This window comes from Puma concolor, chromosome C1 (assembly GCF_028749965.1).
Source record: "Puma concolor isolate L17-30 chromosome C1, mPumCon1.1.hap2, whole genome shotgun sequence".
Lineage (NCBI taxonomy): Eukaryota > Metazoa > Chordata > Mammalia > Carnivora > Felidae > Puma > Puma concolor.
Window position 1 is genome coordinate 53,814,723 of NC_141674.1, and position 13,921 is coordinate 53,828,643.

Sequence of the window (13,921 nt, forward strand, 5' to 3'; positions counted from 1 at the left end):
TACTGGATATCACCTTAAAAGCCTGGATATCAAGTACCCACTGTGGCTCATCAACAAGGAGAATATTGGCCATGATACCCAGTGGTTCTACTTCATCCTGCTATAACCCCATCACATTCTAGGCCTCCCCTTTGGCCAGCATATCTACCTATTGACTCAAATCCACCAAAACCTGGTAATTCGCCCTATATACTCATCTCTGGCCATGATGACAAGGGCTTAGTGCGTTTGGTCATCAAGATTTTCTGTAAAGGCATCCATCCCAAGTTTCCCGCTAGAAGGAAAGATGTCCCAGTACCAGGAAACCATGAAGATGGAAGACATCGTTGAGTACGTTCCAGGGCTCAAATGGGCTGCTAGTCTACCCAGGCAAAAGCCATCTGTCCAGACAATAAATCTAACCCTGTCATCAAGATGGTGAAGTCTGTTGGTGTGACTATGGGAGGAACGGGCATCCCAAAGCATCTGAGGGATGCTGCAGGTGATCTGTGACATCATGAAGGACCTGGATGACTACACCATGTACCAACTGCTCTTTGCCAATTGGACCAAGAAGGATATCCTGCTGCAGCCAAAGCTGGAGGAACTAAGGAATGAACACTCCACCTACCTCAAGCTCTAGTACATGGTGGACAGACCCCTGAAGTCTTGGATTATAGCTAGGACTTTGCAAATAAGAGAAATATGGGACCACCTACCACCCCCAGAAGTGGAGCCCCTGCTGCTCCTGCCCATGAGCCAGTAGGCCTGCCTGTCCAACCTGGACCCCATGGGCCATTCCAAAGAGCATTGCTTCACCTTCTGTTGGCTGGGCCCTGGGAATGTAAAATGGTGTAGTCCCTGTGGAAAATAGTTCGGCAGTTTCTCAAAAAGTTAAACATAGAATTACCCTATGACCCAGTGATTCCACTCCTGGTATGTACTCAAAACAATTGAAAAGAGGGACTCAAACAGGCATTCGTATGCCAGTGTTCATTGCAACATTATTCACGATGGCCAGAACGTAGAAACAATCCAAGTGTCCATCCACAAATAAATGGATAAACAAAACGTGATATATATGTACAATAGAAAATCCAGCCATAAAAAGGAATGAAGTTCTGATACATGCTACAGTATGGATGAACTTTGAAATAAGTCAGACACAAAAGGAAAAATATTTTATGAAATGTATGAGCATATGAAATATCTGGAATATTTCTATCTAGAATATTGTCTATCTGGAATAGGCAAATTCATAAAGACAGAAAGTATATTAGTGTTTATCAGGGGCTGGAGGAAGGCATAATAAGAAAATTTTTGCTTGATAGGTATGGAGTTTCTGTTTGGGGAGATGGAAAAGTTTTGGAAATAGATCATGGTAGTAGTTACACAGCATTTTCTTTCTTTTTTTATGTTTATTTATTTATTTTTGAAAGAGAGAAAGAGAAGAGCTAGACATGGGGCTTGATCTCACAAATCAAAATCAAGAACCAGACATGTAACCAACTGAGCCACCCAGGCACCCCTACACAACTTTTTCGATAATTATTGTCACTAAACTGTACACTTAAAGATAGTTAAAATGGCATATTTTGTGTTATACATATTTCATTACAATAAAAAAAGTAACTAATTAAACGGCTCTTGTAGACCCTCCACTTAATTTTCCAGCTTCTTCTTATCCCCTCCTTTGAGCCCAGGGACCTAAAGTTGCCTATTTCTCTACCAATTGCTTGAAGCCTTTTTCCTCCATGTTGTACACTTGGCAACCCCAGTGGGGAAGGAGGCACCAACCAGCACTATGCTGGCCAAGTACCACGTGCTGACAGAAACTGCTGATGTAGGACATAGGGCATTGGGGAAAAAACACTTTAAAATGAGCACAGAAACATTTTTGTACTGTAAATATGTATGTATAAAAAGTACACTGAATAAAAGTTCTAGAAAGTAAATATGGTAAACCATATTTGATAGCTCTACAAACTTATGCAGGGAGATGAGCTCTCCTCCTGGATCACCTCCCTCAATGGCTTAGAGAACAAAGCTGTGTCATCTCAACTTCCTGAAGCAGATTGTCCCCAAAATATTAGGCCACAAAGCCTGGGTCTCTTTAAAAGCTTTAGACACTTAACCAACTGAGCCACCCAGGTGCCCCCAGAATTTTGTTTTATAAAGTGAGAGCTTAGAACATAATAGATCCCCTTTCTCTGTTCTATCCCACAGGTCTGCCAACATGTTAAGGGAAAGGGGAACTCTAATTGCTTTTTTGTTTTAGAGACCTAGACACATTTTTACACATATTTGTAAGAAGTCAGATTTGGGAGGCATCTGGGTGGCTTAGTCTGTTGAGCGTTCAACTTTTGATTTCAGCTTGGGTCATGCTCTTGGGGTCATGGGATCAAGCCCTGTGTCAGGCTCCACACTGAGTGTGGAGACTGCTTAAGATTCTCTCTCTCTTCCTCTGCCCCTCTCCCCATATCATATGTGCACGTGCTCTCTCTCTCTACTGATCTACCTCTCTCTTTAAAATTAAAAAAAATTAGGGGCACCTGTGTGGCTCAGTCAGTTAAGCATCCAACTTTTTTTTTAAAGTTTTTATTTATTTTTGAGCCAGAGAGAGACAGAGCATGAGCAGGGGAGGGGCAGAGAGAGAGGGAGACACAGAATCTGAAGCAGACTCCAGGCTCCGAGCTGTCAGCACAGAGCCCGACGCAGGGCTCAAACCCACAGACTATGAGATCATGACCTGAGCTGAAGTCGGATGCCTAAGCGACTGAGCCACCCAGGCGCCCCTTAGCATCCAACTTTGGCACAGGTCATGATCCCAAAGTCTGTGGGTTTGAGCTCGGCATCGGGCTCTGTGCTGACAGCTCAGAGCCTGGAGCCTGCCTCGGATTCTGTGTCTCCCTCTCTCTCTCTGCCCCTACCCTGCTTGCACTCTGTCTCTCTCAAAGATGAGAAACATTTTTTAAAAATTTTGTAATAAATAAAATTTAAAAATTTTAAGTTAGATTTTTAAATCTACTTACTATAAAATCTGTACAATAGTGGTTAAGAGTTGAGACACTGGTGTCCTCCTATGTTCAACATTGTCTTTGCTCCTACCGTGTGCCTTGGACAAGTGTGCCTTCTACTCCTCTGAACACTGATCTTCTCATCAGCAACGTGGACAGTAATAACACCAACCTCAGAGGATAACGAGGCCTAAATGAAAGAAAGTATGAGAGGTACCTCACACAGTGCCCAACACAGACTAGGTGCTCAAAAGGGTTAGTTTCTTAGTTATTTTATTTGTTGTAGAGCATCCATGAACACCCACAGGCCTCCTCCATGAAAATTTCCCCAATGAACAGCCCACAATTTCTCCTTTCTCTACATTCCTAAAACACTTCATGAAAATACAATTGATGCTTGCAGCCATTTCACATGTACACAAATTTTGATCAAATAAACTCTAAGTCCTTTGAGAGAAGGCAGCAATGCAAGCCCTCTTGCCATCCTTAGAGCCTGATGAAACGGGCCCTGAAGAAACACTTGTTAAACCGAAGGACTGAGAAGCAGTTTGGGGCCCTGCAAAAAGCACTGGGCTTGTTGCCATAAGATTTAGGTTCTAGTCCCAATTTCCATATGTGCAAGTGTGGTGACCGTGGACAAGAAACTTGAAGGCAACTTGGATAATTAGTCTCTACATGGGTGTCTTAGGTAGGTTCAACTGCAATGAGTGGAACATTTGTGTCCCCCCCACCCTCCACCAAATTCATATGTTCACATCTTAACCCCCAGTATGAAAGTATTAGAAGAGAAGACTTTGGGGAGGTGATTAGGTCACAAGGGTGGATCCCTGTTTCTGCCATGTGAGTACACAATGAGAAGCTGGCAGTCTGCTACTCAGAAGAGGGTGCTCATTGGAACCTGACCGGGCTGGCACCATGATCTCAGATTTTCAGCCTCCAGAACTGTGAGAAATAAAATTTTCTACTGCGTATAAGTCACCCAAGCTACGGTACTTTGTTATAACTGCCCAGTCTAAGACGACAACCTACTCTCAAGACAGAATTGCACTGACATTCAAATGTGACACCGGACATTCCTGAAGTGCAGCAAACATAACCCTATCTGATGTCTTCCCTGTTGGCCTGAATCTGCAACCGAAGTCTCCCACTGTTGTCTTTATTCTAGGCTGCTGACAAATGTCCTTTGGTTCTGGAACTAGAAAGGGGCAAGAGAATGGGCAAAACAAACAAACAAACAAACAAACAAACAAACAAACTTGTTTGGAGGCACCTGGGTGGCTCAGTCGGTTGAGCGTCTGACTTCAGCTCAGGTCATCATCTCACAGCTCGTGAGTTCGAGCCTGCATCGGGCTCTGTACTGACAGCTTGGAGCCTGGAGCCTGCTTTGGATTCTGTGTCCTCCTCTCTCTGCCCCTAACCCACTCACATTCTGTCTCTGTCTCTCTCAAAAATAGATAAACCTTAAAAAAAAAAACAAAAAAAAACTTGTCGGGTGTCAATCATTTACAATGAGGCTGTTGTCAACCAATTAACAAGTTATACCGAAAGTTAAACCCCATTTGTGTTCTGCAAGGATTAGGAGATTGATACACTTTTAATGGTAAACTCAAAACTCCCATTAGCAATAATGCAAGCTATGCCTGCTAGGTCCATGGAGAGATGAGAGTTGAATGGTATCCATAATCTATCTTACTTAATGTCATCAGTTTCCCTATAGCCCCTTCAAACAATCAGATGCCAGTGAAATGCCCTTAGTGGAACTAATCGCATTGATTTGGGAGAATACTGATGGTCTATTTCAATGAAGCTTTTCAACATGAGAAGCCTACAGATATTTTAAAATCTTGATGTAACTGTGGACATGTATTTTTTGTTGATTAAAAATGAAAGACAGGGCACCTGGTTGGCTCAGTCGGTTCAGCGTCCGACTCATGATTTTGGCTCAGGTCAGGATCCCAGGGTCATGGGATGGAGCCCTGCATCAGGATTTTCTCTCTCTCTCTCTCTCTCTCTCTCTCTCTCTCTCTCTTTCTCTCTCAAAAAAAGAAAGGCAATCCTGTAAGATGAGAAGGTAATAAAAGAGGATAATATACATGAATATATCAGCTAAAACATTTCCCCTAATACTTGGGTTTTTCCTGCCTTTTAATTATGTAAATTATTATATCTGTTGAGCCTTTTATAAATTAGAAAATCTTCCACATTGCTTTTGGTTTATAAGAAATGAACAAACCAAAAAGAAAGTGACATTGAGCTTTTTTATTTCCTTCCAAATTCACTGAAGGGACCCCTTTGGATAGTCATGCAACACAATGCTTGGTTAGGATTTTCCAATTACAGAAGAACAAATACAATTTCTCATTTATTCTTACACTACGTCTATTCAGTTATCAATTCTTGTCACAACTTCCTGCAAACATCAGATATCTGCCCCTTTCATTCTAGTGCCATCACACCCATTCTCCCTCTGGCTCCTTTAAAACAGACCCAGACTGAGCTAGTAAATTCTTGGGTGTTCTTCTTTCTTTAAATCTCTTGATGCTTCAATCCATCTCACATTCTATACCGCACAGGATGTAAAAATTCTTTGAGGGCAGGGACTGTGCCCTACATTTCCTTATATTGCAGGTATAGTGACCATATTCACGGAACCAAAAAAAGTCTAGACACATGTACATTTATAAAGAAAAATAAAAAGAAATCTGAAATTGGACTTTACTTTCCAAATTTGTGGATATTGTATCTAACAGATGCATGCTAGCAAAACGTATTCTACATTGTATATATAAAATACACATGGGTTGATGGCTTAGCCTGTTTAGAACAGAGATTATAAGCTAATACACTGAGGCCCATGTATGGTCCTTGGTAAATTTTTTTTGTATAGCACTTTAAAAACAAATAAGTTGGAATTGATTGGCAACATTTAAAAAGTGCTGATTTCATATAAAAAATCAAGCTACTCCTGAGAAATCTGACGATCTCAGAAGACTGGTTGTTAGAAATCAGCTTGAACTAAAGTCCACCCCAAATGGGGAAATCTAATAAAACTGGAAACTCAAGGGAGGCCAGTATAATGATGAACAGGATAGACAGCTGCTGTACAGGAAGGGACAACAAGGAAACATGCCTGTCTGGACCATGGGGGAGATATCTACTTCTATCTCTGTCTCTATCTCCTCCTCCAAGTGCCAAGGATACTGTGATTATAAATTACCAAAAAATAAATATTTACATGTATACTTTTTTAATTTTTAGTTTTGTTTTTATACAACAAAAGGATGTCACTTGGTAGAACTGTATTATTCTTGGGTGCCTGGGTGGCTCAGTAAGTTAAGCGTCTGACTCTTGGTTTCAGCTCAGGTCATGATCTCGTGGTTCATGAGTTCAAGCCCCATGTCAGACTCCACACTGTGCAGAGTCTGCTTGGGATTCACTCTCTCTCCCTCTCCCTGCCCTTCCCCTGCTTGTTCTCTCTCTCTCTCTCTCTCTCTTTCTCTCTCTCAAAATAAATAAACTTAAAAAAAAAAAAGAACTGTATTATTCTTGGTAGAACAGTTTCAAATGTGTTTGTCTAAAATAGTTTGAAAAACAGAATATTCCAACTGATTAAACACTCTGATTAATTCTGCATTGCCATGCAACACTCTATATAGATTATAAATTTTCAAAGAATTAGAATATGAGACAATGAAAAAAATTTATATTAACCATAACCTTTTAAGAATAGTACCATCTTTAAACCATCACTTGTCTTTTATGTGTCAAGAATATATTTCCTACTGCTTTCTAATTCAGCATAAGCAACAGTTTTATTAGCAAATAGACCTTTAACCCTCCTGCCCTTACTCAGAATGCCCCCAGCCCTATTCCATGCCTTTTTCTATAGCTCCATATGTAGTCTTGTATTATATACAGTCATTTTGTAAGTCTATTTCCTTCATTGGATTAGGTTCCTACATGGCACAAGCATTGTATTTGTAACCCACACGGTGAACATTCAATATACATTTTCATATTTCAAACTAATTTCCCCCCAAATGAGTGAGGGGTAAAACAAATATATATACAAATAGAATTGATGTTTCATTTCAAGTAAAATAAGCAAAAAGTAAAATAAAAACTTAATAGGTGTCAATCTTTGATGAGAAATTTACTGAATGCTTACTTTGTGGCAAATACCATGCTAAGTGCTTATAAATTAGTTCTCAAAGTTCTCAAACAATCAATGAGATATATGGTACTTGATTTACACAGAGAAAACTGGCAATGAGGGATTAAATCATGCATTCACATATTTGCTGAGCACCTATCACACTGTGCACTGAACTAGCACTGGAGACATGGCGGAGAACAGACTCTCTGCCTTTTGTGGAACTTATTTTCTAGTGGAATTTTCCAAGATCACACACATAATATATCAGCATTCTCGGTTTATCTATCACCTTATGCATATTATAAGCTTGGACAATGTGAGTTCATCTCTGAAATGCGTTCATTCTCAGTATTGACAAAAATTTGAGACTGAGGAGCAGAGGCTTACACCCTGATGACCTCTTCAAGGTAAATAACCCTGCAAGGTCACTCCATCATCGCTGGCAGCATTCAGTCTGTGAGGACCTGACCTCTAAACTTACAATATTCTCAAGACAAGATTTATAAATAATAAAAAGAATCAGATAGAAATAAGATACTATGGAATTAAAGAAATAAAACAGAGTTAAGAATGCACCTTTCTAAGTCAGATATTTTTCTGTCTCGCATATAAACCTCAGTCAAGAGCAGAGCAAAGCCACAGTAGAATAGAAGTCAAAGAACGGACGGGACTTTGGCCTCTTGGTCTCTAAGTGAGACAGGAAGGTCGAGGGGAAGGATGAGACTCCCAAGCACCATCACAATTCATGCCGTAAAGCTGTGGTCCCTCGTGGCTATGCCATTCTGAATTTTATTTGCCTCTCTGGAGCTAGACACAGGAGGAGCCACCCAGTTCAAAAATGCAAAAAGGAGCAGTTTCAGGAGCAAATTTTCGAATTTGCATCAGACACTTCCTGTCAAACACTGAATGTGCTGGGATTGACTCCGAGAGCACTAGGCCAGTGCAATTTAATCATTAAACTTCAAGGTTTTCGTAACTAATCTCCAAAGATCTGGGGCATCTTTAGGAAAAGTTTCATTTAAAAAAAATGAGGTTGAATTCAGAAGGTGAGCAAGGGAAATGATTTTAGAAGCTACCTTCTAATTCTGAGTCAATAGAAAATTATCTTTTACTCTAATTTAAAGAAACAGAGAATAATTTTCTCATCTACCGCAATATTATCTAGGAAATCTGAGGCAAAAGTCACCAGACTATTTTTAAATGCAATGACCTGCAGAGAGACTGACCACAGCTCGGTATCCCTTGAAATGTACTTAAACATGCCTCGGAAAGGGAGACCAATGCAACACTCAACGTACACAACAGTACCTATCTGACATTAGAAACCTTTTATTGAGACCAGGCAAATAGTAAGCTGAAAATATTACAGCGTGGAGAAAGGCTGAGGAAACAAATCTAATTTCTTTTTCCTCTATGGTGGCCCAAATGACTAACTAAAGACACTCCAAGATTACTGTATTTATACTTAATGCCTTTTATTTTATTTTTTTTTAAATTTTTTTTTCAACGTTTTTTATTTATTTTTGGGACAGAGAGAGACAGAGCATGAACGGGAGAGGGGCAGAGAGAGAGGGAGACACAGAATTGGAAACAGGCTCCAGGCTCCGAGCCATCAGCCCAGAGCCTGACGCGGGGCTCGAACTCACGGACCGCGAGATCGTGACCTGGCTGAAGTCAGACGCTTAACCGACTGCGCCACCCAGGCGCCCCCCTTAATGCCTTTTAAAAAGCAAGGTCTTAACCCAAAAGTCTGCACCTGATATTCAAAAAATATTGAAATTTTTTGGATGGACTGCAATGTCATAGACTCTGAGTCTAAAGTTCTTTCTTGTCCAACAAGAGAGTGGACACAGGATTAAAATGCAAGAGATGGCTAATGTCCAGGAAAAGACAAGAGCCCCAATTGAAGGTTGTTGCTCCATTTTTATTAGGATCAGAAGGCTTACAAACATGGTGATGGACATGCACAAAGGGACAATGAAACTGTGAACTTTAACTCATGGACGTGAGGAAAAGGGGGTCTTGAAGATATTCAGGGTTAGGGGCTTCGGTTAATGCAAAACAAAATCCTGGCACAGGGGCAGCAGGGCTGGAGGTTGTTTATAGCAGACAAGAGGCACCACCTCTGTTTACCTAAACTGGTCTAGGGGACAAGAAAGACAGAGCAAGTAACCTCAGGGTCAACAAGGCACCTTTCTTTTGTTGATTAGCTCCCCTCTGGGCAACTTCACCTGCAGCGGTATATAGCCCTATTTACCTGTTTACCTAATTTGGTCCTTCCTTCCTGTGAAAGCAGCTTTCTACTATAGTACTATATTGGGGGGCATTTTCACCCTGAATACCTAATCTTGCTCACCTCATATACCTTTGTATTGGGGCCTTTGCCCCTTCATGCTGGGGGCCTCTGCCCCTCTTCTCTATCCTTATTCACATAATCTTGTTTGCCAAGAGTTGGGTGTGAGCATCCTATGGCTTTGTAATTCTTTATGCCTTGTTAACCCATCAGTGCAGGCTCAGGGAATTCCTAAGCTTATTCCCCACACTGCAAGAGCTAAATAAATTATCTATACAAAATCTGTACAGCAGGGACCTGTTTTTAGCAGGTAAAGCCTATTTACAAGTAAAAACCTCTTACTCTCATATCATTGTTCTGTTTTGTCTGAAGAAAATATTTGTCGTTTGATCATTTATATCCACACACATGGGTTTGCAACCCCACTCACCCACTTTTATAGTTAAAAAAAAAAAAAACAACAGAAACAAAAACAAGCAGAGATATTAATTTGGTCCTGGGTAAAGAGTTACCCCAGCCAACTAGGAAAAGTAAATACAAATGATCTGTGAATGAATGAACTTTAATCTATGCCTCAAAGAATTTCTACAGATAAACCCCCAAGGAATATGAGAGTAAAAATCCACAAACCACACAAGTAAAAAGATCAAAATAAATAAAAGCTAACAGCAACAGCTGAACAAAAATCAGACTTGCAAAATCTTTGGAAATGGAATGGCAAGATAGCGAATATAAAATAAGAATGTTTAATATTAATTCACTTGACAAATATATTTTTTGAATACCTTCTATTTTTCAGGTAATATTCTAAGCTTTGAAGACAAAGCAGTTAACAAAACAAATATCCCCACTCTTAAGGAGGTTGTGGTTTCAGAAGAGGGAGACTAATAAAATATATAGTATGGCAGGTGGTGGGGGAAAAAAGCTAGGAGAGAGATATAGAATACTATAGCAGAAGGTATCTCTCTGTCCTTAGAGCCACATGGGATTAGCTTTGTGTATGAAGGATGATCTGAGAGTTCTGGGCTTCTTTTGCTTATTTTGAGAGAGAGAGAGTGAGTGGGGGAGGAGCAGAGAGACAGAGAGGGGGAGACAGAGGATCCTAAGTGGGCTCTGAGCTGACAGCAAAAAGCCTGATGCAGTGCTCAAACTCAGGAACCAGGAGACCATGACCTGAGCTGAAGTCAAATGCTTAACCTACTGAGCCACCCAGGCGCCCCTGACATAAACGGGAATGTAGGCAAAATGGAATTGCAATGGCCTTGTGGCAGATAGTGGTGGTAAGACCCTTGTGGAGGGTGGAGTCCTTTCTCAAGAGCATAGAGAGTCCAATGCTTCCCTCTTCTCTCCTGGCAATTCCTATGGGAGGGGTAGGGAAGGAAAGATCTTATCTAAAGGTCAAGTCACACCAAGGATCCCTCTCTTTTCCTGCTGATGAAGGCCTAGAGGCCAGGGGACAGACTGGCTTCCTTTTGAACCTTTTTTCATGAAATGAAAGCTGGTAGGTATGAGCAAGAGACAAGAGACTATACAGAATTGTCCAACAAAACTGCTAAGAAAGAAAGAAATGATAGACATTAAGAACTCAAGAGCAAAAGGAGATTGGACACAATTCAAGAATGAATTAGCAAACTAGAAGTCAGATCCTAAAAAACAACCAAGTGCAAATACAAAATATGAGAGATTACAAGACTTGGATGACAGAATTAGAAGGTCTAATATACATGTAATCAGAATTCTTTAAGGAGATAGCAAAAATGAGGGAAAAGAAACATTTGAAGAGATAATAGTTGAGAATTTTCCAGAATTGCTGAAAGTTATGATCTACCTGGTCACAGCAGGCATTTGAACATTGTGACCCCTTGTGTATAAGCAAAAGTTTTTATTAAACCACCTTCCAGAAATATATCTTTCATTGAACACTACTTACAGTTTACAAAGGGCTTTTCACATACTAAAATCTAGGCTACATGTTTTAAAGTTTATTACTCTGGATTTGTTTTCCTGATAGGAAATGGAAATGCATCAATATCCAGGCCATTCTCTTTAGAGAAGAGAATGTTACTCATGACCAAATTTACTAATGATTACTGTAGCACATTCTTCAGTGTGACAGACTTGGTAGGTACTACTGCTGAATTTGGTCGATTCTCTGCAGTTTCCATTTCAACATTCTTTGGGGATACTTTCTTTGCAATTTTTTGCATCTTTTGTTTCTTTATTCCCAGGAATGATTTCAAGGGTCTACTGAAGACAGTGCCCTTCAGTAGGTTAAGTGGTGAGATCCAATTTCATCATACATGAAGTTTCTTGGCGGCTCCATAAATAACTTTCTCTGTTTACCATGTGAATAAGGTCAGAACTTTCTTAGCATGACATAATAGTGTATTTTGTTTTTGTTTTTGTTTTTTTGCATTCTCTTACTACTCTCCTTCCCAAGTCTATGCTTACTACAAGCACACAAGACAACCCACAATTTTGCCAAATATATGAACACATACCAGGCTTTTAGGCCACCATGCTTTTGCACAGAAAACTCCCCTTGGCCCTTTTGTTGTTCCTCCCTTTTTTTTTTCAGTGCTCCTCACTAACTTCCTCTCACATAAAATCCCTTGGTCTCAAAAAAGTCAACTTGTCTTTTATGACCCTCCTCAAACTGGGCATCTCACTACCCAAAGCTCTGACAACATTTATGGCACGTTGTGCTACAAAGTATTCATCTCTGCCTGTATCCATCCAGGCATGTCTGGCATGGGATGGATGTTCCATAAATTCTCGGTGAATAAAGGGTACAGGAAGTCTGGGGAAACACTGGTGTGGGGGTCACTGTATCAAGCTTGAAAGGTCATGTAGGGCAGTCTTTATCTCTGGATCCAGAAATACCATATCTAGAAAATTAACCTATATAAATAATTGAGAATGTGTGCAAAGATTTAGCTACAAAGCTCACACTTCATTGCTATTTCAATAGCAAAATCCTGACACAATTTTAATCCTTCGACTGGACCTTAGTTAAATAAATGCACAATGGAATACTAAATACCACTTTAAAACATACATGGAAAAAAAACATATATGGAAAATATTTAGTGGCATGTCATGACATTTTATTCAAGGAAAAAAGGCTGTTCAAGGAAAAAGGCAGCGTGTTCAGTCTGCTTACGTTTAACACTATATACCAAATTATCAACAGTAGTTTCCAAGGTGTTGGATTTCAATTTTTTATCTTCTTTGTGATTCTGAAAAAAATCTAACTTGTGTACAATGAGTACTAATTATTTTTGTGATTTAAAAAAAAAAGGATTTAGTTTTCAAAGAAGTGTCCTTTCCTTTCATGGTCTGGCTTCCCTTTGGAGCTGCAACTCTACCTGGAGGCTATTCCTGTTCCAGTCATTCCAGGATGCCCAAGGGTAAGGGCTGCCCAGGTAGCTTAGCCTCATTTCGTAAAATCAAGGCTTGGAAGGCAAAACCAGCTACTCCAGTGAGCAGTGATTTTAAAACCCAAACAGTTCCCAAGATGTGGCCATGTTATAAAACTTTCATCAGCCTATTTCACTTTCCAAGATAAACTCCTCTCAAAATTCTGTGCTGACCCTGAAATGATTTGCCATGGAAGGAGCGTGCCCCATCCAGGAGAAAATCCCAACGCCAGCCTGTTCCTTCCTACCTTGATCTACATTTACTTGGATATTCCACAGCCCGACGCTCCCCCGCCCACTGCACTTCCGGACACACCACACACACACACTCTCTCTCTCTCTCTCTCTCTCTCTCTTTATCTTAGGGGCCCAGCCCCAGCCAGCAAAGAGCCCGAGGCCTGCAGGGCTGGCCCCACGTCTGAGGCTCTGGATCCCTCTCTAGGGGGTGGGGGGAGCAGCTGCGAACCCAGTGACTTGACTTCCTCCTCCTTCCCGGAGGTCCCCGCCCACATCACCGTCATCAGGTCCCCGAGGAAGTCACGTTCTGGCCTTAGAGCCCTTCTGAAGCTTCTGGGAGGAAAAGGAGGGTGAGGTGGCCAGAGCCCTTGCACAGTCCCAAGAAACAGGGCCCCTAGCTCGCCCTCTGTCACTAATCAGATGGAGATTGGGGCGGGGGGGGGGGGGGAGTGATTTTCCCATTGGGTGCATTGTATCTTTCATCTGTCAGAGAGGGTGTTGACCTAAAATGGCTAGGTCCCTTCGCCAGTGTTAGGGTGAGTGCCCAGATGACCCCGGGAGCGCTGCAAAAAAAAAAAAAAAAAAAAAAAAAAAAAAACCATTAACACATATTGAAGATCCCCGAGGTGCTAGCAACCACATAAACGCCGTCTTATTTAATTCTCCAACAAATCCCTTATGTTAGGTGTCCCTGATCCCAAGATCAGGTTTGAAACTCGAGGTAGAAGGTCTGTGAAATGCTTTCCAACCTCGTCCACTCCGAGATACACAGGGACAAAACAGATTTTTACGGCACACTGGGGCAAATGAGTGTGCAACA

General features: G+C 41.0%; 1 protein-coding gene across 3 annotated transcripts in view; it reads right to left on the reverse strand.

Annotated features, from left to right (window-relative positions):
• JAK1 (Janus kinase 1) overlaps window positions 1–13,921 on the reverse strand; it is a 241,822-nt gene that overhangs the window by 147,565 nt on the left and 80,336 nt on the right. The window lies entirely within an intron of this gene.